This window comes from Triturus cristatus, chromosome 8 (genome assembly GCF_964204655.1).
Source record: "Triturus cristatus chromosome 8, aTriCri1.1, whole genome shotgun sequence".
NCBI classification, from domain to species: Eukaryota; Metazoa; Chordata; class Amphibia; order Caudata; family Salamandridae; genus Triturus; species Triturus cristatus.
In genome coordinates this window covers 1,315,562,122-1,315,585,754 of record NC_140591.1, presented here as the reverse complement: position 1 = coordinate 1,315,585,754, position 23,633 = coordinate 1,315,562,122, and positions in this window count along the sequence as shown.

Genomic DNA, 23,633 nt, shown 5'->3' with positions numbered 1-23,633 from the left:
GTTTTCTGCCTAATATCAAACCATGACTCTGTGTGCAAAGAGGAATTGTTGTCAGAGATTTATTGCGTATTACTCTGGTAATTTTAGATTTGCATTGGTAGGAAAGGGGCAGCTATTTTTCTGCAGAAGCAGACTCTTAGCACACACCCAGCTGCTTATCCTGTAGAATCATGCATAGTATTCACAACTGAGTGGGGTTTGAGGTTGCAGTGAGTAATGCAAATACATTCAACATCACTAAGGCTGGTTGCCTTTGCTGGAGTGTAGTCATTCACCCAGGTTACACATGTTCCTGGTCTCAAAAAGCTGTTTGGACATGTGCTGTTTTCAGAATCTGAAAAGTGGATTGAAAATGTGTCAGACTGTAAAAGTACTTATCACTTGCCAAAAAAAGAGTAGTAAGTGTGCTTTCAAATTGCCAAAGAAATTTCGTTTTCTGCCTAATATCAAACCATGACTCTGTGTGCAAAGAGGAATTGTTGACAGAGATTTATTGCGTATTACTCTGGTAATTTTAGATTTGCATGAGTAGGAAAGGGGCAGCTATTTTTCAGCAGAAGCAGACTCTTAGCACACACCCAGCTGCTTATCCTGTAGAATCATGCATAGTATTCACAACTGAGTGGGGTTTGAGGTTGCAGTGAGTAATGCAAATACATTCAACATCACTAAGGCTGGTTGCCTTTGCTGGAGTGTAGTCATTCACCCAGGTTACACATGTTCCTGGTCTCAAAAAGCTGTTTGGACATGTGCTGTTTTCAGAATCTGAAAAGTGGATTGAAAATGTGTCAGACTGTAAAAGTACTTATCACTTGCCAAAAAAAGAGTAGTAAGTGTGCTTTCAAATTGACAAAGAAATTTCGTTTTCTGCCTAATATCAAACCATGACTCTGTGTGCAAAGAGGAATTGTTGACAGAGATTTATTGCGTATTACTCTGGTAATTTTAGATTTGCATGAGTAGGAAAGGGGCAGCTATTTTTCAGCAGAAGCAGACTCTTAGCACACACCCAGCTGCTTATCCTGTAGAATCATGCATAGTATTCACAACTGAGTGGGGTTTGAGGTTGCAGTGAGTAATGCAAATACATTTAACATCACTAAGGCTGGTTGCCTTTGCTGGAGTGTAGTCATTCACCCAGGTTACACATGTTCCTGGTCTCAAAAAGCTGTTTGGACATGTGCTGTTTTCAGAATCTGAAAAGTGGATTGAAAATGTGTCAGACTGTAAAAGTACTTATCACTTGCCAAAAAAAGAGTAGTAAGTGTGCTTTCAAATTGACAAAGAAATTTCGTTTTCTGCCTAATATCAAACCATGACTCTGTGTGCAAAGAGGAATTGTTGACAGAGATTTATTGCGTATTACTCTGGTAATTTTAGATTTGCATTGGTAGGAAAGGGGCAGCTATTTTTCTGCAGAAGCAGACTCTTAGCACACACCCAGCTGCTTATCCTGTAGAATCATGCATAGTATTCACAACTGAGTGGGGTTTGAGGTTGCAGTGAGTAATGCAAATACATTCAACATCACTAAGGCTGGTTGCCTTTGCTGGAGTGTAGTCATTCACCCAGGTTACACATGTTCCTGGTCTCAAAAAGCTGTTTGGACATGTGCTGTTTTCAGAATCTGAAAAGTGGATTGAAAATGTGTCAGACTGTAAAAGTACTTATCACTTGCCAAAAAAAGAGTAGTAAGTGTGCTTTCAAATTGACAAAGAAATTTCGTTTTCTGCCTAATATCAAACCATGACTCTGTGTGCAAAGAGGAATTGTTGACAGAGATTTATTGCGTATTACTCTGGTAATTTTAGATTTGCATTGGTAGGAAAGGGGCAGCTATTTTTCTGCAGAAGCAGACTCTTAGCACACACCCAGCTGCTTATCCTGTAGAATCATGCATAGTATTCACAACTGAGTGGGGTTTGAGGTTGCAGTGAGTAATGCAAATACATTCAACATCACTAAGGCTGGTTGCCTTTGCTGGAGTGTAGTCATTCACCCAGGTTACACATGTTCCTGGTCTCAAAAATCTGTTTGGACATGTGCTGTTTTCAGAATCTGAAACGTGGATTGAAAATGTGTCAGACTGTAAAAGTACTTATCACTTGCCAAAAAAAGAGTAGTAAGTGTGCTTTCAAATTGACAAAGAAATTTCGTTTTCTGCCTAATATCAAACCATGACTCTGTGTGCAAAGAGGAATTGTTGTCAGAGATTTATTGTGTATTACTCTGGTAATTTTAGATTTGCATTGGTAGGAAAGGGGCAGCTATTTTTCTGCAGAAGCAGACTCTTAGCACACACCCAGCTGCTTATCCTGTAGAATCATGCATAGTATTCACAACTGAGTGGGGTTTGAGGTTGCAGTGAGTAATGCAAATACATTCAACATCACTAAGGCTGGTTGCCTTTGCTGGAGTGTAGTCATTCACCCAGGTTACACATGTTCCTGGTCTCAAAAAGCTGTTTGGACATGTGCTGTTTTCAGAATCTGAAAAGTGGATTGAAAATGTGTCAGACTGTAAAAGTACTTATCACTTGCCAAAAAAAGAGTAGTAAGTGTGCTTTCAAATTGCCAAAGAAATTTCGTTTTCTGCCTAATATCAAACCATGACTCTGTGTGCAAAGAGGAATTGTTGACAGAGATTTATTGCGTATTACTCTGGTAATTTTAGATTTGCATGAGTAGGAAAGGGGCAGCTATTTTTCAGCAGAAGCAGACTCTTAGCACACACCCAGCTGCTTATCCTGTAGAATCATGCATAGTATTCACAACTGAGTGGGGTTTGAGGTTGCAGTGAGTAATGCAAATACATTCAACATCACTAAGGCTGGTTGCCTTTGCTGGAGTGTAGTCATTCACCCAGGTTACACATGTTCCTGGTCTCAAAAAGCTGTTTGGACATGTGCTGTTTTCAGAATCTGAAAAGTGGATTGAAAATGTGTCAGACTGTAAAAGTACTTATCACTTGCCAAAAAAAGAGTAGTAAGTGTGCTTTCAAATTGACAAAGAAATTTCGTTTTCTGCCTAATATCAAACCATGACTCTGTGTGCAAAGAGGAATTGTTGACAGAGATTTATTGCGTATTACTCTGGTAATTTTAGATTTGCATGAGTAGGAAAGGGGCAGCTATTTTTCAGCAGAAGCAGACTCTTAGCACACACCCAGCTGCTTATCCTGTAGAATCATGCATAGTATTCACAACTGAGTGGGGTTTGAGGTTGCAGTGAGTAATGCAAATACATTTAACATCACTAAGGCTGGTTGCCTTTGCTGGAGTGTAGTCATTCACCCAGGTTACACATGTTCCTGGTCTCAAAAAGCTGTTTGGACATGTGCTGTTTTCAGAATCTGAAAAGTGGATTGAAAATGTGTCAGACTGTAAAAGTACTTATCACTTGCCAAAAAAAGAGTAGTAAGTGTGCTTTCAAATTGACAAAGAAATTTCGTTTTCTGCCTAATATCAAACCATGACTCTGTGTGCAAAGAGGAATTGTTGACAGAGATTTATTGCGTATTACTCTGGTAATTTTAGATTTGCATTGGTAGGAAAGGGGCAGCTATTTTTCTGCAGAAGCAGACTCTTAGCACACACCCAGCTGCTTATCCTGTAGAATCATGCATAGTATTCACAACTGAGTGGGGTTTGAGGTTGCAGTGAGTAATGCAAATACATTCAACATCACTAAGGCTGGTTGCCTTTGCTGGAGTGTAGTCATTCACCCAGGTTACACATGTTCCTGGTCTCAAAAAGCTGTTTGGACATGTGCTGTTTTCAGAATCTGAAAAGTGGATTGAAAATGTGTCAGACTGTAAAAGTACTTATCACTTGCCAAAAAAAGAGTAGTAAGTGTGCTTTCAAATTGCCAAAGAAATTTCGTTTTCTGCCTAATATCAAACCATGACTCTGTGTGCAAAGAGGAATTGTTGACAGAGATTTATTGCGTATTACTCTGGTAATTTTAGATTTGCATGAGTAGGAAAGGGGCAGCTATTTTTCAGCAGAAGCAGACTCTTAGCACACACCCAGCTGCTTATCCTGTAGAATCATGCATAGTATTCACAACTGAGTGGGGTTTGAGGTTGCAGTGAGTAATGCAAATACATTCAACATCACTAAGGCTGGTTGCCTTTGCTGGAGTGTAGTCATTCACCCAGGTTACACATGTTCCTGGTCTCAAAAAGCTGTTTGGACATGTGCTGTTTTCAGAATCTGAAAAGTGGATTGAAAATGTGTCAGACTGTAAAAGTACTTATCACTTGCCAAAAAAAGAGTAGTAAGTGTGCTTTCAAATTGACAAAGAAATTTCGTTTTCTGCCTAATATCAAACCATGACTCTGTGTGCAAAGAGGAATTGTTGACAGAGATTTATTGCGTATTTCTCTGGTAATTTTAGATTTGCATTGGTAGGAAAGGGGCAGCTATTTTTCTGCAGAAGCAGACTCTTAGCACACACCCAGCTGCTTATCCTGTAGAATCATGCATAGTATTCACAACTGAGTGGGGTTTGAGGTTGCAGTGAGTAATGCAAATACATTCAACATCACTAAGGCTGGTTGCCTTTGCTGGAGTGTAGTCATTCACCCAGGTTAAACATGTTCCTGGTCTCAAAAAGCTGTTTGGACATGTGCTGTTTTCAGAATCTGAAAAGTGGATTGAAAATGTGTCAGACTGTAAAAGTACTTATCACTTGCCAAAAAAAGAGTAGTAAGTGTGCTTTCAAATTGCCAAAGGAATTTCGTTTTCTGCCTAATATCAAACCCTGACTCTGTGTGCAAAGAGGAATTGTTGTCAGAGATTTATTGCGTATTACTATGGTAATTTTAGATTTGCATTGGTAGGAAAGGGGCAGCTATTTTTCTGCAGAAGCAGACTGTTAGCACACACCCAGCTGCTTATCCTGTAGAATCATGCATAGTATTCACAACTGAGTGGGGTTTGAGGTTGCAGTGAGTAATGCAAATACATTCAACATCACTAAGGCTGGTTGCCTTTGCTGGAGTGTAGTCAGTCACCCAGGTTACACATGTTCCTGGTCTCAAAAAGCTGTTTGGACATGTGCTGTTTTCAGAATCTGAAAAGTGGATTGAAAATGTGTCAGACTGTAAAAGTACTTATCACTTGCCAAAAAAGAGTAGTATGTGTGCTTTCAAATTGCCAAAGAAATTTCGTTTTCTGCCTAATATCAAACCATGACTCTGTGTGCAAAGAGGAATTGTTGACAGAGATTTATTGCGTATTACTCTGGTAATTTTAGATTTGCATTGGTAGGAAAGGGGCAGCTATTTTTCTTCAGAAGCAGACTCTTAGCACACACCCAGCTGCTTATCCTGTAGAATCATGCATAGTATTCACAACCGAGTGGGGTTTGAGGTTGCAGTGAGTAATGCAAATACATTCAACATCACTAAGGCTGGTTGCCTTTGCTGGAGTGTAGTCATTCACCCAGGTTACACATGTTCCTGGTCTCAAAAAGCTGTTTGGACATGTGCTGTTTTCAGAATCTGAAAAGTGGATTGAAAATGTGTCAGACTGTAAAAGTACTTATCACTTGCCAAAAAAAGAGTAGTAAGTGTGCTTTCAAATTGCCAAAGAAATTTCGTTTCCTGCCTAATATCAAACCATGACTCTGTGTGCACACAGGAATTGTTTTTAGATATTTAATTTGTGCTGGTTTTATTGTGATTTTCACTTGTAGGAAAGGGGTACATAGTATTTTAAGATTTGAAAAGATCATAAAAAATATAGTAATATATTTAAATGAAATAAAGGAATTTTTTTTTAGTTTTTTTCAGGTATTGCTGAAGAGCAGTGAACAAAATTTAAGATGCCTACAAAATCCAGACTAAGGAAAAACCAGAAAAAAAATCTATATTTGAAGACAACTGGAGGACCTAAGTTAGTTGGAGATGCTCATGTTGGGAAAAAGAGAAAGTCTTCTGGTAAGCAGACAAAAGATTTTTTTAAAAATATCTTCAAAAAAAGGAAAAATGTACAAAATGTCTGTACTGGAAATAATGTTTTAAATAGAAAACAACAGGAAAAAATTGAGCATTTAGTTAATGCAAATATACCTTCAGAAACAATAAAGATTAACTTAAAAAGAAAAACAGCGTTTAAAGAGATTCGTAGAAAAATGTTTCAGAGAAGAGTTATGTCCAATTTGATAAAGGATGTGAAGAAATATAAGAAAAAAGCAAAATTTTATAAGAGAAAAAAAGAAATTGAAGCCATTGTAGCAAAGGCTTTAGAATTAAAAAGGAAACTATTCATTTTAATTTTGAACAGGATGCGTACATTAGATAAAATGGTCAATGTACTGAAATCACAAAGCAAAAGGAAAAGACTAGTGAAAACAACAAACTTTTGTAAAGTGTTTTTAGGAGAATGGATGCATAGTTCAAGTAGTGAACCTTTTTTTAATGAAGAGAGTTATCTTCAAAGTAATAGTTTGCTGCATGCAGTTGACACCAGAGGTCGTGCTTATGAAGTGAAAAATGGTTGCATAATGGAGAAGGAGAAAATGGTTCCAAGAGATGAGGAACAAGTGATGGCGGATGAGGTTATGGGGAGACGTCCTAAAGCCCCAGTGTATACTTGGAATTGTAGTAGTATTTGCACTGTGCGTCAGGAATCTATTGATAAATTTCGTGAGTTTCTAAGAGAATATAGTAAAAAAAGTGTTAAACAGAAGATTAAGGTGCTTCAAAGTCTAGATCCATGCAGAGTGAGAGAGAATACTGGTTTGCAGGGACATTCTCTGGCTTGTCTATCTAGAAAAGTGTGTAAAAGTGTTTTTCATCATTTTAGGATGCTGGCTGTTCATCATACTGAAATGAGAAAGTTTGTGAGACGATTGTATTTTGCTAAAAGTCCAGCAATAAAGTTAGATGAATTGAATAGGGCTCTGTTCCGTGGATCGGTATCAGATGTAGAGAAGGTTACTGATGAAATTCAGTTTAGTTACTTTGGTCCAGAACAAGACAGTGCAGGTAATGACACAGTTATTGAGGAAGATGTGGAAGATAATGTAGAACCCTCTGTAAGTAAGAAATTTGATGATCAAATGACAAATTTTGCAATAATCTCTAATGAAAGACCAAATATTACTTGTATTTGTTGCCGCAGAACTCATTATAGAAATCAAACCAGGAATGTTGATCTCTACAGAAAAAGTGAAAATGAAGATAATTATAAGTGGAAGGATTTTGCAACATATATATTTCTTGAAAATTGTTTTGAATTGGGTGAAGATCAGCGTATTTGTAAATACTGTTATAATAAGTTAGAAGAAAAATAGAATGCCGACCAGAGCTGTACATAATAATTTAGAATTGGATGCTATTCCTGCCGAACTTTCTGAATTAAATACATATGAGTCTATACTCATTCAATGTGTTCATCCGTTCCAGACCATAGTACGTATGGAGCCCAAAACTGGTAAATTACCTCCTTCAGATTTACTGAGAGGTTTAAAAGGTAGAGTGGTGTATTTGCCCTTGGATTTGAAAAAAAATATGGAAACTATTGATGCAGATACTTTGGAAACTGAACCATTAGTTATTCTGGTTAATGGTGTACCTACAAAGAATAAGAAGATTTGGCAGGAGCTGGTAGATGTACGGAAAGTACAAAGAGCAAATTTGTATTTGAAAAGGAATAACAAATGGTATGAATCAATTTATATAGATGAAGAAGAAGAAGATTTACAAGAAGACACAGAAACACCAACTGGACAAATTGAAAAAGTGGACAAGTCAAAGGAAGAAGAAATTTATGAACATTTTAGCATACATCCTCTTCATTCAAAAGAAGTTATGGGAGACACTATTGATCTGTTTCAGATGAAGAAAGCAAAAGGAACTCCCGTGAGTGTATGGGAGGAGAGCTTGGAAGCTCGATGTTTTCCCCAGCTGTTTCCTACAGGAAAAGGAGGACGATACGATGAACGTCCAGAACAGATTCCAGCTTCTGAGTATCGGACTACAAGACTATATGCAGAAGATCCAAGATTTCGACAAATTATTCCTTATTTGTTCCATCTTTTATTTGAAAGCGACTTGTCTGCATTATCTTATGCAGTAAATCACATTTTAAAAAGTGGAGTACATTTACAAAATGTGTCTGCTAAGGATTTTATGGAGAAAGTGCAGCACTGAGATGATAATTTGGAAACACAACTGATCAATCTGATGGCTTGTCAGCGTGGGACAAATGAATATTGGTACCGACGCCATGGTGAATTAAAATGCATGTTACGGAATTTAGGAACTCCAACATGGTTCCTTACCCTAAGCTGTGCCGAGTACGCTTGGGATGATTTACTGGATTTTCTACGAGAGGCAAATTCAAACATTAAAAACATTGAATACAAGACAGCAGGAGAACTGTGCTCATTGGATCCGGTTAATGTTTGCAGATATTTCAATCATAGATTTGAGGCCATGATGTGCTTTATCTGCAATAAAAAAAATCCACCTCTTGGAGAAGTTGTGGATTTCTTTTGGAGAAAAGAGTACCAAGCAAGAGGTGCTCCTCATATTCATATGCTGTTGTGGATCAAGGATGCCCCAAAGTTTGGAACAGATGCTGATGATGCAGTTTTATCTTTCATTGAAGAATATGCAACATGTGCTATACCAAAAAGCACAGAAGAGAAAAAGTTAAAGGAGCAAGTTTTACGTTTCCAAAGTCATCGGTGTGGAAAATACTGTCGACGGAAATACAAGAGCAAAGATAAATTCTACACTAAATGTCGATTTGGATTTCCTAGACCTGTTCTTTCAAAAGGAAGAGTAAACAGTTTTATGTCAGCTGTGAGACATACTATTACAAGAAAATCACCTAAGAATACCTACAACCTAAAAAGAAAAGAAGAATCAAAAAATATAAATGACTACAACCCAGTCATTTTATCCATGTGGAATGCTAACATGGATATACAGTATGTAGCTGACAATTCCATTGCTGTTGCTCGATATGTAACATCTTACATTACTAAATCAGAAAAAACTGAATTGAAAGAAATGTGGGAAGAGATTTCTCACGAGAAGACTGTCAGTAAGAAGCTATACAGTTTCAGTTTAAAGATGTTATCGCATCTAGAAATTGGATCCTACGAATGTTCAGATAGGTTATCTTCTGCAAGTCTCTACTCGAAATCAAGAAGAATAATTTGGGCAAGTTTAGGCCTTGCAGCAATGAGAAATCGGGTACTGAAATCTGTGGGAGAAATTGAATATTTAGCACAGTTCGAACCTGAAAGTACAGATATTTTAAAAACAAACATGTTGGACACATATTACCCAAAAAGAAGTCATCACCTTGAAAATATGTGTCTCTATGAAGTGCTGCAGAACTTCATTTTTAAACGGAATGCCACAGAAGACATCAACAATGGAAAATATAAAGTCAGTGGTGAGGAAGGATGTTTGGTGAAGCAAACAAAAGGAAGTTTGATAAATCATCGGAAGCTGACTTGCGACACTACTGACAAAAAGGAATTTTACTACTTGGCACTTTTACAGCTGTTCAAACCATGGCGTTCAGAGGATGAACTACTTGGAGAATTCCAGAGCTATGAGGACTCATTTAATGCATGTAAAGATACGATTGAATGCAGTACTTTCACAAATTATGTCCAAATGTTAAATGAAGAAATTGAACAGGAAACTACAATTGCAGCTGAAGTAGCTAGAGACAGTTCTCAAGACAGCCAAAGTTCTGGAACGCTCAGTCAAGATCCCCTAGGACAACCAATCGTAGAAAATGAAGCTGCAATAGCTATGACTGAAGTGGAAACGGCTATGAATCAAGCTCAAGAAGAATTAATAGACTTACCAAATTTGGAAGAACAACTGAATGAAGAGCAGCAACAAATTTATGAAGAGATCAGAAACAAAATTGATCACGGATTACTACATGAAAAAAAAGAGTGCTCATGCACATCATTTCAACCAATCAGGATGTATGTAAGCGGACAAGCTGGAACTGGAAAAAGTTTCTTAATAAAAGTCATCAGAAGCTACCTACAGCAAAAAACGGATTCAACTTTGTCTTGTGTTGTTACTGCTCCAACTGGGTTAGCAGCATATAACATAAAAGGAATCACCTTACATCGTTTGCTAATGTTACCAGTGGAGCATGAGAACAAAATAGAATACCACAAGCTAACTGGAGAAGCATGCTTGGAAGTTTCAAGAGTATTGAAGAAGATGCAAGTTCTCATTATTGATGAGGTGAGCATGGTATCAAACTTAATGCTTGCCTTTGTGCATTTAAGAATGCATCAAATTCTAAGGAGAGACTATGACGTGTTATTTGGTGGAAAACATGCCATAGTTTTTGGGGATCTTCTACAGCTTACTCCAGTTAAAGGACAACCAGTGTTTAATACTGTGACACATGAAGACACAAAGAAGTCATTGGGAAGCATTGGTAATGCAAATATTTGGTCCTTCTTTGAGTACAAGGAACTTACTACTAATATGAGGCAAGCAAATGATAAAGAATATGGAAGTATTCTGAAAGATATCAGAATTGGACTACTCACTGAAGCTGGCACGAAAGCATTACAGAGTCAGTTGCTACATAATTTATTCCCAAAGGAAGAAATAGTTGCAGAGAAAATATACAAGAACATTGCAGAAAAGAAAAGTGTAATCTGCTTAATGCCAACTCTACGTGAATGCTCAATATTCAATGAGGAACTTTTGAAATTGGGAAAGGAAGAGATTAGGAAATTGGAAGCAGTGGACAAAATTCAGCATGAAAGAATTACTATTACATTAACAGGCAAACTGAAAAATAAATTGGATTCACTAGAGAAGAACATTTCCAAAACTGCTGGATTAGAAAAAAATCTATATGTTTGCATGAACTGTAGAGTATTTTTAAGGAGAAATTTGGATGTTGAAAAAGGTTTAGTGAATGGAGCTATGGGAAGAGTTGTGGGTTTTATTAATTACCAGAAAAAAGATGGAATTGAATGTTTAAAAATAAAATTTGATCAGATAGAAGAAGTTATAGACATTTGTCGTTGTACAGTTCATTTCATGCTTGTGAAAGACTTATATGTACAAAGAAAGCAGTTTCCGTTTTCTCTAGCATATGCTGTAACTATTCACAAGTCTCAAGGATTGACTGTAGATTGTGCTTTTGTGAACATTGGTTCAACTGTGTTCAAAGAAGGTATGGCTTATGTTGCTTTGTCACGAGTGAAAACATTATCTGGTTTATTTATGATAGACTTTGATGACTCAAAAGTTAGTGCTGATGCAAATTGTGTAAAGGAGTATAATAGATTAAGAAGAACCTATGCTCCTCATTTAGGTCAGTATCCTGTGTTGGAAAAACGTGTTGTTTCTCGAAAAAGGAGAATTGAGAATATCTGTAATGAGGATGTAGAGAGGAGAAAAAAAAAGAAGAGTGATGTAATTGCAAGCAAAAAGAAAAAGGAAAATGTTGAAGAGGTTGTTGGTTGTCATTTTGAAAATAGCTCTGATGTCAACTGCTACGCTAATGTAGTGCTGAATGTTGTATTTTATCTTGAAAGTTTGCAAGAGCAGATAATAGTAAATCAGAGAAAAAGATTCTGTTCTGAGTTGAGTCTCCTTTTTGAAAAGCTGAGTAATGATAAAACTAAAATAGAAAGTGCTACTGAAATTAGAAAACTTTTAGATGTATGTTCAGGATGTACACAGTTTTCTCAAAATGTACAGCAAGATGCACAGGAATTCTTGATGTATTTTCTTCAGGTACTGGAAGAAGAAGGGGTACAAATAGAAAATATGTTTGGTCTCTCTTATAAATGGGAACATAGTTGTGAAAACTGTTTCAATACATGTGGCTCTAATGTTGATTCTGAAAGGTTTATTTATTTAACATTGCCAGAGAGTAAAACAGTCACTTTTGCTAAATTAGTTAAAGATGCTAATCATAGCATGGAATGCGGTGAGTGTAAATCTGACATGTTTTCAACGTTAATTTTAAAGGAATACGGACAGTATGTAATTTTAATGATGCAACGATGTAGAGCTGATGGTTCAAAATTTGATACTTTAATAAAGAAGTTTACAGGACAGCAATTATCAATTTCAGGAAAAACTTTTGTAACAGTTGCAATAATTTTCCATGATGGACCTACTGTAACTTCTGGTCATTACACAGTTTATCTAAAATGTAAAAAAGGCTGGACAATGTGTAATGATTGTCAATTGGTTTTTAAGCAACGTTTGCCTTTTGATTTAGCAAATTCCTATCTAATCTTCCTGAAACCTAAATTTTAGAGAGAATTGGCAACATCTGTACAAAACAATTTTACCATTTTATTGGATTACCATTGGAATTTTCAAATAAAAAGAATTTTAAAATTACCATTTGGCCTAAAGGAAAGGTAACCAATTGTATTGTGGACTTATTTAATTCCTAATTAATCTTTCGGAAACCAAAATTTTAGAGAGAATCGGTAACATCTGTACAATTTAAATTTTGGAATTTTATTGGATTACCATTGGAAATTTAATCAAAAAAGAATTTTAAAATTACCATTTGGCCTAAAGGAAAGGTAACCAGATGTATTGTGGAGTTATTTGAGATATATTATTTTTGTGATTATGCTTCTGTAACAAAATTGTCAGACGGTATTTTTTAGAAATAGTTATTGTTATTAGATGATATTTTTTTTAATATTTTGCATTTCTTTAATGTTATGTTTAAGTGAGAAGAGATTCTGGGCTTTTTTAAAACAATCTTTGAGATTGTTATTTTTTTTTTGCCCTCTGTTAAGTGATGAATGCAATTGCTTTCACGATTTATAGTGAAATGCAATATATTCTGAAAACAGCAAAAAATTGTTTTTGGAAAATATGTAAATACGTGTACTGTATTATAAAATGTTTTATTAAATATTAATACTTTTTTCTTTTTTTTTCAGATTGAGAAAGAAAATTTTCGAAAAATAAAACCATTTTTTCAAGCAATTTCAATAAAATTTAAATTGATAATTAAATTTTTGGGTGGGTCAGGTAAGTCAGAAATTTGATGGTCCCTTTTTTCCACTTCTCCTCAAACAGATTTTCAGTATTTCATTATTAATCCCTCAAGGACCTTGTAATGTGGTAATTGTTTTTTAGCGTACGGTAAAAAAAAAAAAAAAAAAGTTTTTAAGAAAAAATTAAAAAAAGTTGAGAGGTAAGGTTGGCTCTTAAAAGAGCCGTTGTGTTCATGCAGGGACAGAGGAAAGAAAGAATGGGAATATTAGCTGGTAGGACAAATGTGCTGGTCTATTCTGTTGTTAATTAGGGGAACACTGGTCTCCCCACGAACAATTAGACCATGGCAATTTGAGCACCTCATTGTAACCCTCGCAAATCGATGGTTAGTTTCCAGAGGACCAGAAAAAGGTGAATCTCCCCCCACAGATGAAGGGCTCAGCTGAGCTGCCGAAGATGGACTCGGCTGAGCTGCTGTGGATGTGCTCTGTCGACTTACTGAAGGGTTTCCTCCAGTATGTCGAGCATTTGTCCTAGGGTGTACATCCTCAAGGTGTCTTAACATAGTGTGATTCCCGAAGGAATACTTCTTGTTAGGATTACCTCTAGAAAGTACACGCTGGCAAAGCTTGCAAGTCACTAAAGCAGCATTTACTTTTTTCTGGCCCTCAGGAAAAGAAAAATACTCCCATATAAAAGAGCTCTTCTGTTTCCTCCTTCTCTGCCTGATGGTGGTGCTGCTAGCCTCACTCTCAGAAGAGGAGTGCTGGTCTGCCATCGTATCCCAAAGACAACTCAGCTCCTTCTCCTAAGGGATCACAAGCAGAAATGAGGGGAATGGGTGTGGTGTAGGAGAGTTCTAGAACTGAAAGTACTATAAACCCATCAAAAGTGTTGTTTCTTGATCCCATGACCCACCGTGCGCGTACGTTACGCTTACGGAGCGCTTACGGAGCGCTTACGGTAAAAGTACGCATGCGCGTATAAAAGACACGCGCACGCGCGCATGCGCATAACAGGCACGCCCCAACACTTCCGCGTAACCTCTCTATTTTTGAATGTGTGTTTCAAAGGTTATATTAGGGTGAGAGGAGGTCTGCCACTCTGTCACATGGATGATGTCATCAGTGATGTCATTTGAGATGTCATCAGTGATGTCATGAGTGATGTCACTGACCATGTCATGAGTGATGTAATATGTTACGTCATCAGCAGTGGATTGCGGGTGCGCGAGTTATAGTTAGCTTAACTAACTATAACGGGGGAATTTCATTGGTTTTTTACGAGTGAAATGTCCAGCTAACTATAACGTGTGTGAAACCTATGGTTTTTTCACTGAATTTGCAAGGTTTTTTAAATGCTAATTCCTAACTATAACGTGTGTGAAACCCATGGTTTTTTCACTGAATATATATATATATATATATATACATAGATAGATAGATAGATAGATAGATAGATAGATAGATAGATAGATAGATAGATAGATAGATAGATAGATAGATAGATAGATAGATAGATAGATAGATAGATAGATAGATAGACAAAGAATCATGCCTAAGTTCATTCAGAACAAACACACCGCACGTCTCACGTGCACGAATCACCCTAAATGTATTGCCAATTCTTCATCAACATTGTGACCTGTAGGATGTAGAGTATTATATTTGATGATCAATCTTGATTCAAGGCGTCTGAGTTCTTGTACTCTGGTGCCTCCTCCTTCGGAGCACATACTCTCTGACACTCAGCACCGAACGTCTGGTCCCCAATGTATAGAGTCCAGGACGCTGCAAAGAATTCAGCAACAAATGGGAGTTACCGTACAAAAAGGGGCATTTGACAGGGAATACGTTAAGGAATTTTTAACTAAATTTTAGAGAATTGAAAAAAATAGCTGCAATGTCTGCAGACAGAAAAGGTCTGATTCTCTTTGAACCACAAGATTTCTCACTACTTTTACAGCGCAGGGACAAGGTCCAAGGACAGAAGGTGTGAGGAAGCACCCCAGGTTTTAGGAGAAATCTTTACCAGCAAAGTCTCTGATTTGGCTGCGTACAATATGGGGTTATTCTAACTACTGCACCCAATGCCAAGGGAGGCAACTTGGTGTTCAAATCCTCCTCACACTGTATTTTGAAAATAATCTATGTTATCTGCATTCATGAAGAAAGTCAATGCCTAATCAATTCACTAGGTAATCTAAAGGACTGACACATAAAGTGAATGACAAAGTAGATAACCAGAAACCCCGAGGTGCTCCCAAGGTCACAGGCCTTGCACAGAGAAAAAATATTCTGTTGGACCACATGAAATATGTCATACAAAATAGAGGAAATGCAATATAAAGCATTACAGAGTATCAGGAGACCCGACAATATCAATAGTAGGATTGGATGGTAAGTGGTATTGAATGTCGCTTCTAGATCCAATAAAATGAGAGCACCAACACTAGTCATTCCACCGCACAGTGTAGATCCCCTACTGCTCAAATTATCACAAATTATGTCCCCAATTTGCTGCAAAAGTCAGATTGTAAAGGATGAAGGAAAATCCACAAAAGTCAGCAACCTAACAGTTGCAGCTCCCACTGGCATTTTTTGCAGGAAATGGAATAGAATTATCTGGATCTTCTGGGTTGAAAAAGAAAGTTTTAAGCAAACATGGACAATCGCATTGAGCTTGGGGTGATTGGGTTTAGTCACCTTTACCATTTTTTATGTGTGGGAAAATAATGTTTAAGAAGACCAATACTTCTGTGGTGAGGTTCAACAATCATGACAGGACTTAGCAATTGGCTTTATAAGTTGCTTATTTAAACCATGCACCTCAAGTGTTTTTTTTCTTTGTTTTCTATCAAATTCCAAAGTCATTTAGTGATCACTCCAATGTCATTCTCATGCACCACACGAAGATTCGGGGAACCCGCTAAAGAAACAAGAATCCCTTCTTAGTAATGGTCTTTTATCATAGCATCAGTTCCATCACCACCATTATGGGTAATCCATTTCACCCTCAGTGAGACTTTAACATGAGTACTGTGAGGTGACTCTCATGCCTAATAAACGTGGTGTTTGCACCCTTGTAATGCTACAGCACACTACCGCATTCTCAATGTTTCTACTTAATATCCTATTGTTTGATCCAGTGTGAAAAATAGGCTCACAACACTTGCCTGTCACCACGTCCCTCCGGGACTATGGTGTGAGGGTCCGCAACAGATCCTCCTTCATTGCTGCAGGGTAGGTATAGTGCCCCATTGAGCTCATTCCGGGTATCTGATGTCCACTCCTTCTTTCCTTGGTCCAGTGGCTGAATGCCTTTGACTGCAGAGCTTCTTTTCTGCAGTTGGTCCTCCAAAATTCTCTCGGGCCAGGTGGGCCATTTTCTACCTTCCTGCTCGTGTTGTTCTTCAACGCATACACTCCTTTTCGGAGTCCTAGGCGTTTGGCCTCCAAGCTGCTGGAAGTTCTTGCCTCCATGTTCTCGGCCTGTATATCCTTGATTGTAGCTACAACACCCACTGCACTCCTCAGAGATTGGCATGCAGTCGCCATCTTAGAAAGTATCTCTTCACTCCTCATCGTAGCCACTTTCCTGAATGTTTAGAAGCTTGTGACGTCAAGAAAACAGATACAGAATATTTTTGAAAAGTGAGGATGTAGAAATGAATATTGTTTGGAGGCCTGAAAAATGTTTTGAAGCCTACCAGAAGAAGATAAGACCTTAATGGTTTCATCTTCATGTTCTTGTGTGACATTTAAGGCTACATCAGGATTTTTCAAATAATATCTCATCTTCCAGAACACTTCTGAACTACAAGATACAGTCTTCCCTGCTGAATATTTCCAAGCTCCGGGAATGTTCTTATTCTGAAAGAACATTTTATGACTGAGACAATCCTCTAAGTTTTACCCTGTAGTGTGGTGTGTTCTCAAAAGGTTTCTAAATTGGAGCAGGGTTGGGGCAGTCATAATGGATACGGGGATGGTTCCAAACCCTGTGTACATAGAGAAAAAGGCCCTTATGTTATATCTACTGGTCCCAAAAAATACATTTTCACATTTTATCTGGCTTGGAAATATTGAGGGCCTGATTTGAAGTTTGGCGAACGGGTACTCCATCAAAAATGTAATGGCTATCCTAATGCATTTGTAATAATGTGGACATTATATCCATCACATTTGTGATAGAGTGCTCATCTGTCTCACTCTAAATCAGACCCTAAGTTCATTGTTTCTTAACTGGGCTGTTGTTTTGATATTGTTGTGCATGTAGCACATGGATTTCTCTTATGGAAAACCAGATTTTTGAGCCAAGTTAAGTAGAGTGAGAAAGTGATTGGTCAGAGAACTGGTTTATGTTTTGATTAGATTATCAGATTGCTTTTCACACACACCTTAACAATCATATTTTCTACAACAAGCTAAACTGTACTGGTTTATGAGTAAAAAAGGTCAAACTACTTGCAAAGAATCTTCATTTTAAGAGACGAAAAGAATAGACTTGTACTCTTTGAAAACTGACACGATCCTGGGTACATAGACAAAAAAGCATTTATGTTATATGATTATCTACTTGTCCAAAAAAATCAGTTTCACTATTTAATCTGGCTTGGAAATATTAAGGCCTTGGTTTAAAGTTTGGGTAATGGAAACTCCTTCAAAAATGTAATGGATATCCCAATGCATTGGTAATAAGGCAGACATGATATCTGAGATATTTGTGATGAAGCCCCCATCTGACTAACACTAAGTCAGACCCTAAGTTCTTAACATCTTAATTTTACAGTTGTTTTGATGTTGTTGCACATGTACCACATGGAATTCTCCCTTGAAAGCCCTGATTTTTGAGCCACATTAACTACAGTGAGCCTGTGATTCCTCACAGAACTAATTTCTGTTTTAGTTGTCAGATAGTTTTTCACTCAGGCCTTAACAATCATATTTCTACAAGTTAGGCTGAACTTGTTTATGAGTAAAAAAGGGCAAACTACTTGCAAAGAATCAACATTTTAAGAGACAATAAGAACAGACTTGTACTTTTCATAAATAGAGGACACACAACTGAAAACATTGCTCAATAATCAAATCAATGGTATGTCTACATTTCTATCATTTTAACCACTGCAATATACTTAAATTAGATCAGACTAGTACATATAAATGAAGTTGGAAATTTCACACAACAAGATTTTGAAAGCAATTAACTTTTCCAAATACAGAAAAGCCACCATCCATAGGACTTCATAATTAACTGCAAAAAAAAAAGGTGATGTAAACATGTAAAAGAGGATCTAGAACTCTCTGTTTCTCGCTCTTTGTTTTAAGGAATATAAACCCTCATTACGATGGCGGTCGGAAGAGGGTCCGGCTGCCATCACTGCAGATAGGTGTCAGTCCGACAATGAGTCGGCAGTCCCACCTGCCCGATTAGGCTAGATCGGCCAGGACAGTGGTCGGAATGTGCCCATTTGTACTGCAGCTTGCACTGTGGCCCATAAAAAGGGTGGCATAAACTACAGTACAAACAGGCACTTTTTAATCATCCATGCACCGTGTGGTGCCTGGCACACAGTGCATGTATGTTTGGGGGAGCACACCATGTGCTCCCCAGGCCACTTAGCAATGGCCCATGAGGGCCCTGCTTGTAGGCTCCCATAGTCTGTTTCCAATTGCCTTTTCATGGAGGTGGGACCACCAGGAAAAGGCAGTGAGAAAGGGACATCCTAATCCCTATGTCAGTGCCTGCACAGGCATCACCTCCATTGTAGGGATTAGTGTCCGACCTCCACCCCGACGGGCTCCTTGAGCCTGTCGGAGGCAACGGCCTTCCCCCCGACAAAATCCCTCCAACCACCGGTATTGTAATCCGGCAGTCGGACCAATAACCTGGATTGCGAGCGGACCGCCGCAGATGGCCTGTCGGTGGTGGCCAGCCCAACATCAAAATGAGGACCTTAGAATTAAAAGCTTATTAGGTGATGCAATGAAATATCAGCGTTGTAAACTTTAGACATGCTTCCCTGATTAAGATAGGCTTGTCACCTAGATTATTGTGCAGTCGATTAGAGGGGCTTGGAATCAGTGCTCAACTCCCAAAAAGAAGAATTCAAATTAATGCTTCTTCTTATACTATTCAAGGCTTGTCTTAATTGTGTTTCTCTAAAACTTTACAGGACAGCACTAGGCGTCTAATGTCTCCTGCGACGAAGATGATTATATCATAGATCTCTCTAATTCTTCAAGAGCATACTTTTGTTTTGTCAAGTGATCGTAAAAATAAGGACAATCCAGTACCTTTTTTCCTAAACTAAAATATTTGGTAATGGGGATTTCCCATTCTGCACACAGTTCTATAAAATGTAAAGGGCGTGTTTGCACCTTTTCCTTACCGTTTTTCTAATTTCCTGAATTGTTTGGTTAGCACCAGGATGGCCATTTAGGAGAGTAGTTGAATTGATATTGCTACCAAAAGGGGAAAACTTTCAGTATGCTGAACTGTGCAAATGGCATCACTATTCCCTATTATACATTCTGATGTGCATTAAAAAGGTATTCTTGCTGAAAAATTGTTACTATAAGTCCTTATAAATTCAGTTTGTATTCTTTATTTTGTGTAAAAGCTAGCAGCCAAACTTCTAGGTGCAGTAAACAATGAAACACATAGAAAAGATCCAGTTAACAGTGCTACAGTAATGCCTACGGAGAATAGGTGAACAACAAGATATGTCCATTACATCATTATTAGATTTGGAGGGCTAGAGTGAGGGGGATTCATAAAGTAGACTTCAAAAAGGGAGCAACTGAGTCAATATGTTGCTCAAATTTGCAGTTTACACAGAAGATGTTGTGATTACTGCCTAAGTTGCTGATAAGTCTTAGGTCTGTTGGGAGACTGTTCTTGAGCGTGACTCCTTCTACTTAAAATGATTGCCCACCAAATTTGATTAGCAACGTTTGAGATAAACAATTTGAGATCTACGCCAAAACACAGAGTGTTGGCAGATCAGGAAAAATTGAAGATGTCTGACAAGTAATTTGGAGCTTTCCGATTGACATCTTTCCATATCATACATAGCACTCATATGTTTAACTTGGTCATAATTCTTTAGCCAAGATATTTAGGATCCCAAGGCTGATCATTTTACCTAAGATTAGAGATGATGTAGATGGCTCTGATTTATTTTAGTTTATTGTGAAGAGGTTTATTTGTTTGTAAACTGGACATTAATAGTGACTGTACTGTTTGTTTGTATTCTTGAAGTGTTATCAAGTGGCACATTTTTGATAAAGCATACTTGTGAAAATTGAAGATTTTAGGAAGCCTGAATTGATGGTAAAAATATATTTGATGTCAAAAACAACACCCAGTTTCCTGTCAAATCCACCTAGGTAGGCAGTAGCCCTAGTTTTGATGATCAGCACACTTCTAGAGGCATATTTGAAGTTGGTTTTCATCAGTTCAAGCTGTGGCATAACAACAGTTATTACCACAGGACTTTCAATGAACCTGCGCATCTTCTCCCAAAGCTATTCACTCAACGTTTTTCACAGAAGTAAAGAAAATGGGCGCACCAAATTGAAGTACAGAAAGTCCAGTGGATCCCCAATAGGTGTGCAGAGGAAAAAGCAGATAATTCTAATGCTCTTTTTGTGATGCTGTGATAGAGCAGTTAGACTTTTCAATTTGTTGTCACACACAGACGCAATAAGTGAGACACACTCTCAAGAACAAATCTGAGACCAATTGGAAAAAAATAAAGTGGTATCTTTATACATTTAGAAACTAAGAACTTCATTCAACAGTGAATAAATGTTTTGTATGTTGATTTTTAACCAAATGCCTAGGGCTCTGCCTCAGCAGGCTTTTCACATACAAAGTCAAATTACACCTGAGCACACCCAAGAAGAATCACTATAATCCAAAGGTTTGGTCAAAACCTAGGCAACATGAACAATAGTCAATTGTTAAAGTGTCCTTTTTCGCAATCGTATATAAAGAAGTTTCCCAATCAGGTCCTGTTGCAGATTTTTTAATCATCAAACAACAACGCAGAGCAGCGACAGCCGACGCGCGTTTCGCCCACTGGGCTTTTTCAAGGCTGCAGGAAAATACATATAAAACAATAATTGTACAATAATCGAATATGATCCGTGGAAGTCACCACAATATTTAAACACATAGAGATGCCCTTAGATACAACAATTCGAATGTGAAAATCAATGTAAATATCCATTGTATCATTCTGTCATTAGTTACGTTTCCCACGTCCCTATACAGGTCCGGTTTAGAACTCACAGACGTGGGAAACGCAACTCCAACCTTCTAGTGAGATGATTTAAACAGGAAAACACATGATGATTAACCCATGAATATAAATAAAGCATTATTCATATTACGAACAAAGAAACATCATCCTGGTTACATTATAAAATACAACACAATGTAAGTGATTAGCCCATCGTCATGAGTGGATCTAGAATACTCTAAACAACCTTTATATGTATCCTCTTGATATAATGAATATCCCACATGACCAGATCTGGTTAATAACAAACTGCGTGTCAGCAATACAAAGACAATTTCTTCTATACACCATGATGGAACTCGGAAAGTAAATCCAACAAACTCAATGCGTAGAAATCTACCACCACCAAGACACCGATAGTGCAATGAAAAGCTTGTGAACAGCACTTAACGTTATAGATATTCCTCTCACCTAGCAAATCATAGTTACGTCTCCTAAGTGGATTAGAGTTGAGGATTGTATATCCATCTTTTTCTGGATTAGTTCTGATAAAAAAAGAGGGACAAATGTCGAGCCAGAGACCTAATATAGATGTAAGTTTTGTTATGCTCACATGAGTAATTGAAGTCATTATTACATTTAGTTCTTACCCCGTTTAATCAGTGTCCACGTTAATCTTCTTGTTAAGCATTTAAATGTCAGCCTGGGACACGTTGTGATCGAGCCGTATAACGTGTTGTAAGTAAGGTTCCCCTTCGAGTCTAGGAAACAGGTATCAGACCTTGATAAGCCCTGTGTTGACAATTATAGCAATGTGGTATCAATAAAGATTCCCAAAAACGAAGTTAGAAAATTTTATTTTTTTTAAAAAAGAGAACGATCTTAATCGTTAAAGCTGGATGTGCAGATCTTGAATGCAAAAACCCATGTCTTTTGTTATTGTAGGCTTTTCACATAGTCGACACGGTTGACGCCATCAGACAGTGGGTACAGCCTCACAGGAGCCGGGCTGTTTCCAGAGTCGGTCGCAGGCGCTGTGATGATCCCTTAGGCTGGTGGATGCGTTGAAGAGGCCGGTTACCGGAGTGGTGACTAACAAGCCTTGGCTGCTGCAACTTTTAGTTGACGAGGTGAATCACGTTGACATCGTCCATGTCGGTCTTCCCTTGTGGCAGTCTTTACATGCGGCGTGCCAGGAATTAGTACCACTAGTCCAAAGGCAGGTCCCAGGCAATTGGAAAAGGCTGGCAGGGCTCTGGGTTTCACTGGAGGCTGCACAGGTTTCAGGTAGGGACGGCAGGCCACAGTTGTCATGTCCTTTTGCAGTTGCCAGGGGTTGGCGCCAGTTTCTTCTGCAGCAGGGCTCAGTTCCTGGATCAGCGGCACGTCTTCTTCCTTGGTCTTCTTTAGGTCCATGGATTCTGAGGTTCAGGTCTCGGAAAGCCACATAAATATTGAATATAGCGGCATTAAAAGGGGAGACAGGTGGTAGCCAATGGGCTACTTACCTTTAGGGTGTCTTCACCCACTAGTGACCACATCCTGCGGGAAGGGGCACTACCCTAGCCCAGATTGGAGGTTTTCTCAAAATCTCAAGATGGTGTAATTTCAAGAGAGGGGTTCACCTCACCTGCCCCACCCTAGCGGAGGTGCAGGCTGATAGGTAACCCTCCTCATCATCTATCTAAATTTCCCACCTTTCCTCCTGCCAAAAGTGAAGTAGGAGAGGGAGCTTGGCCTTCCCCACTATCTGGGGGCTCCTGGGTTGGATTTTAAAGGTGGTACTGCCTTTAAAGTTTCCCGCCCGGAAAGTCCATCCTGTCCTGGAGGAGGTGTGAAACACCCCGCCCAGACCAGGTATTGTTTCTATACTGTGAGAGCCCAGGCTCTCCCCCCATGAGGTCAGAAACATGTCTGGTGGTGGCAGGCTGTGAAAAATGACCAGAGATCCCATTAGTGTTCCGTTAGGTTTCAGGGAACCCTCAAAAAGGGTCTCCGGTGTGAATTTATTAATAAATCCAGCACTGCCATCAGAGAGCAATTATTAAGGCAAGATGTTTGGTACCTGTTAGAAATGGGGGTCTCTAGTTGGCAGAGGTAGGTACCTTTGTTGAAATAGGGACCCTCGCTTCTAGTCACAGTAAGGGGGATACACACTTTAGATAACCCCTGCTCACCTCCTTGGTAGCTTGGCTTGAGCAGACAGGCTTATCCCAAAGGCAATGTGTAAAGTATTTGTACCAGCACTCACGGTAACACTGTGAAAACACCACAAAAGGACACCACAGTAGTTTAGAAAAATAAAGTATCTTTATCTAAACTAAACAAGACCAAAGCAACAAAAATCCAACATACAGATACTCAGGAAAATGTTTTTTAAACGGATACT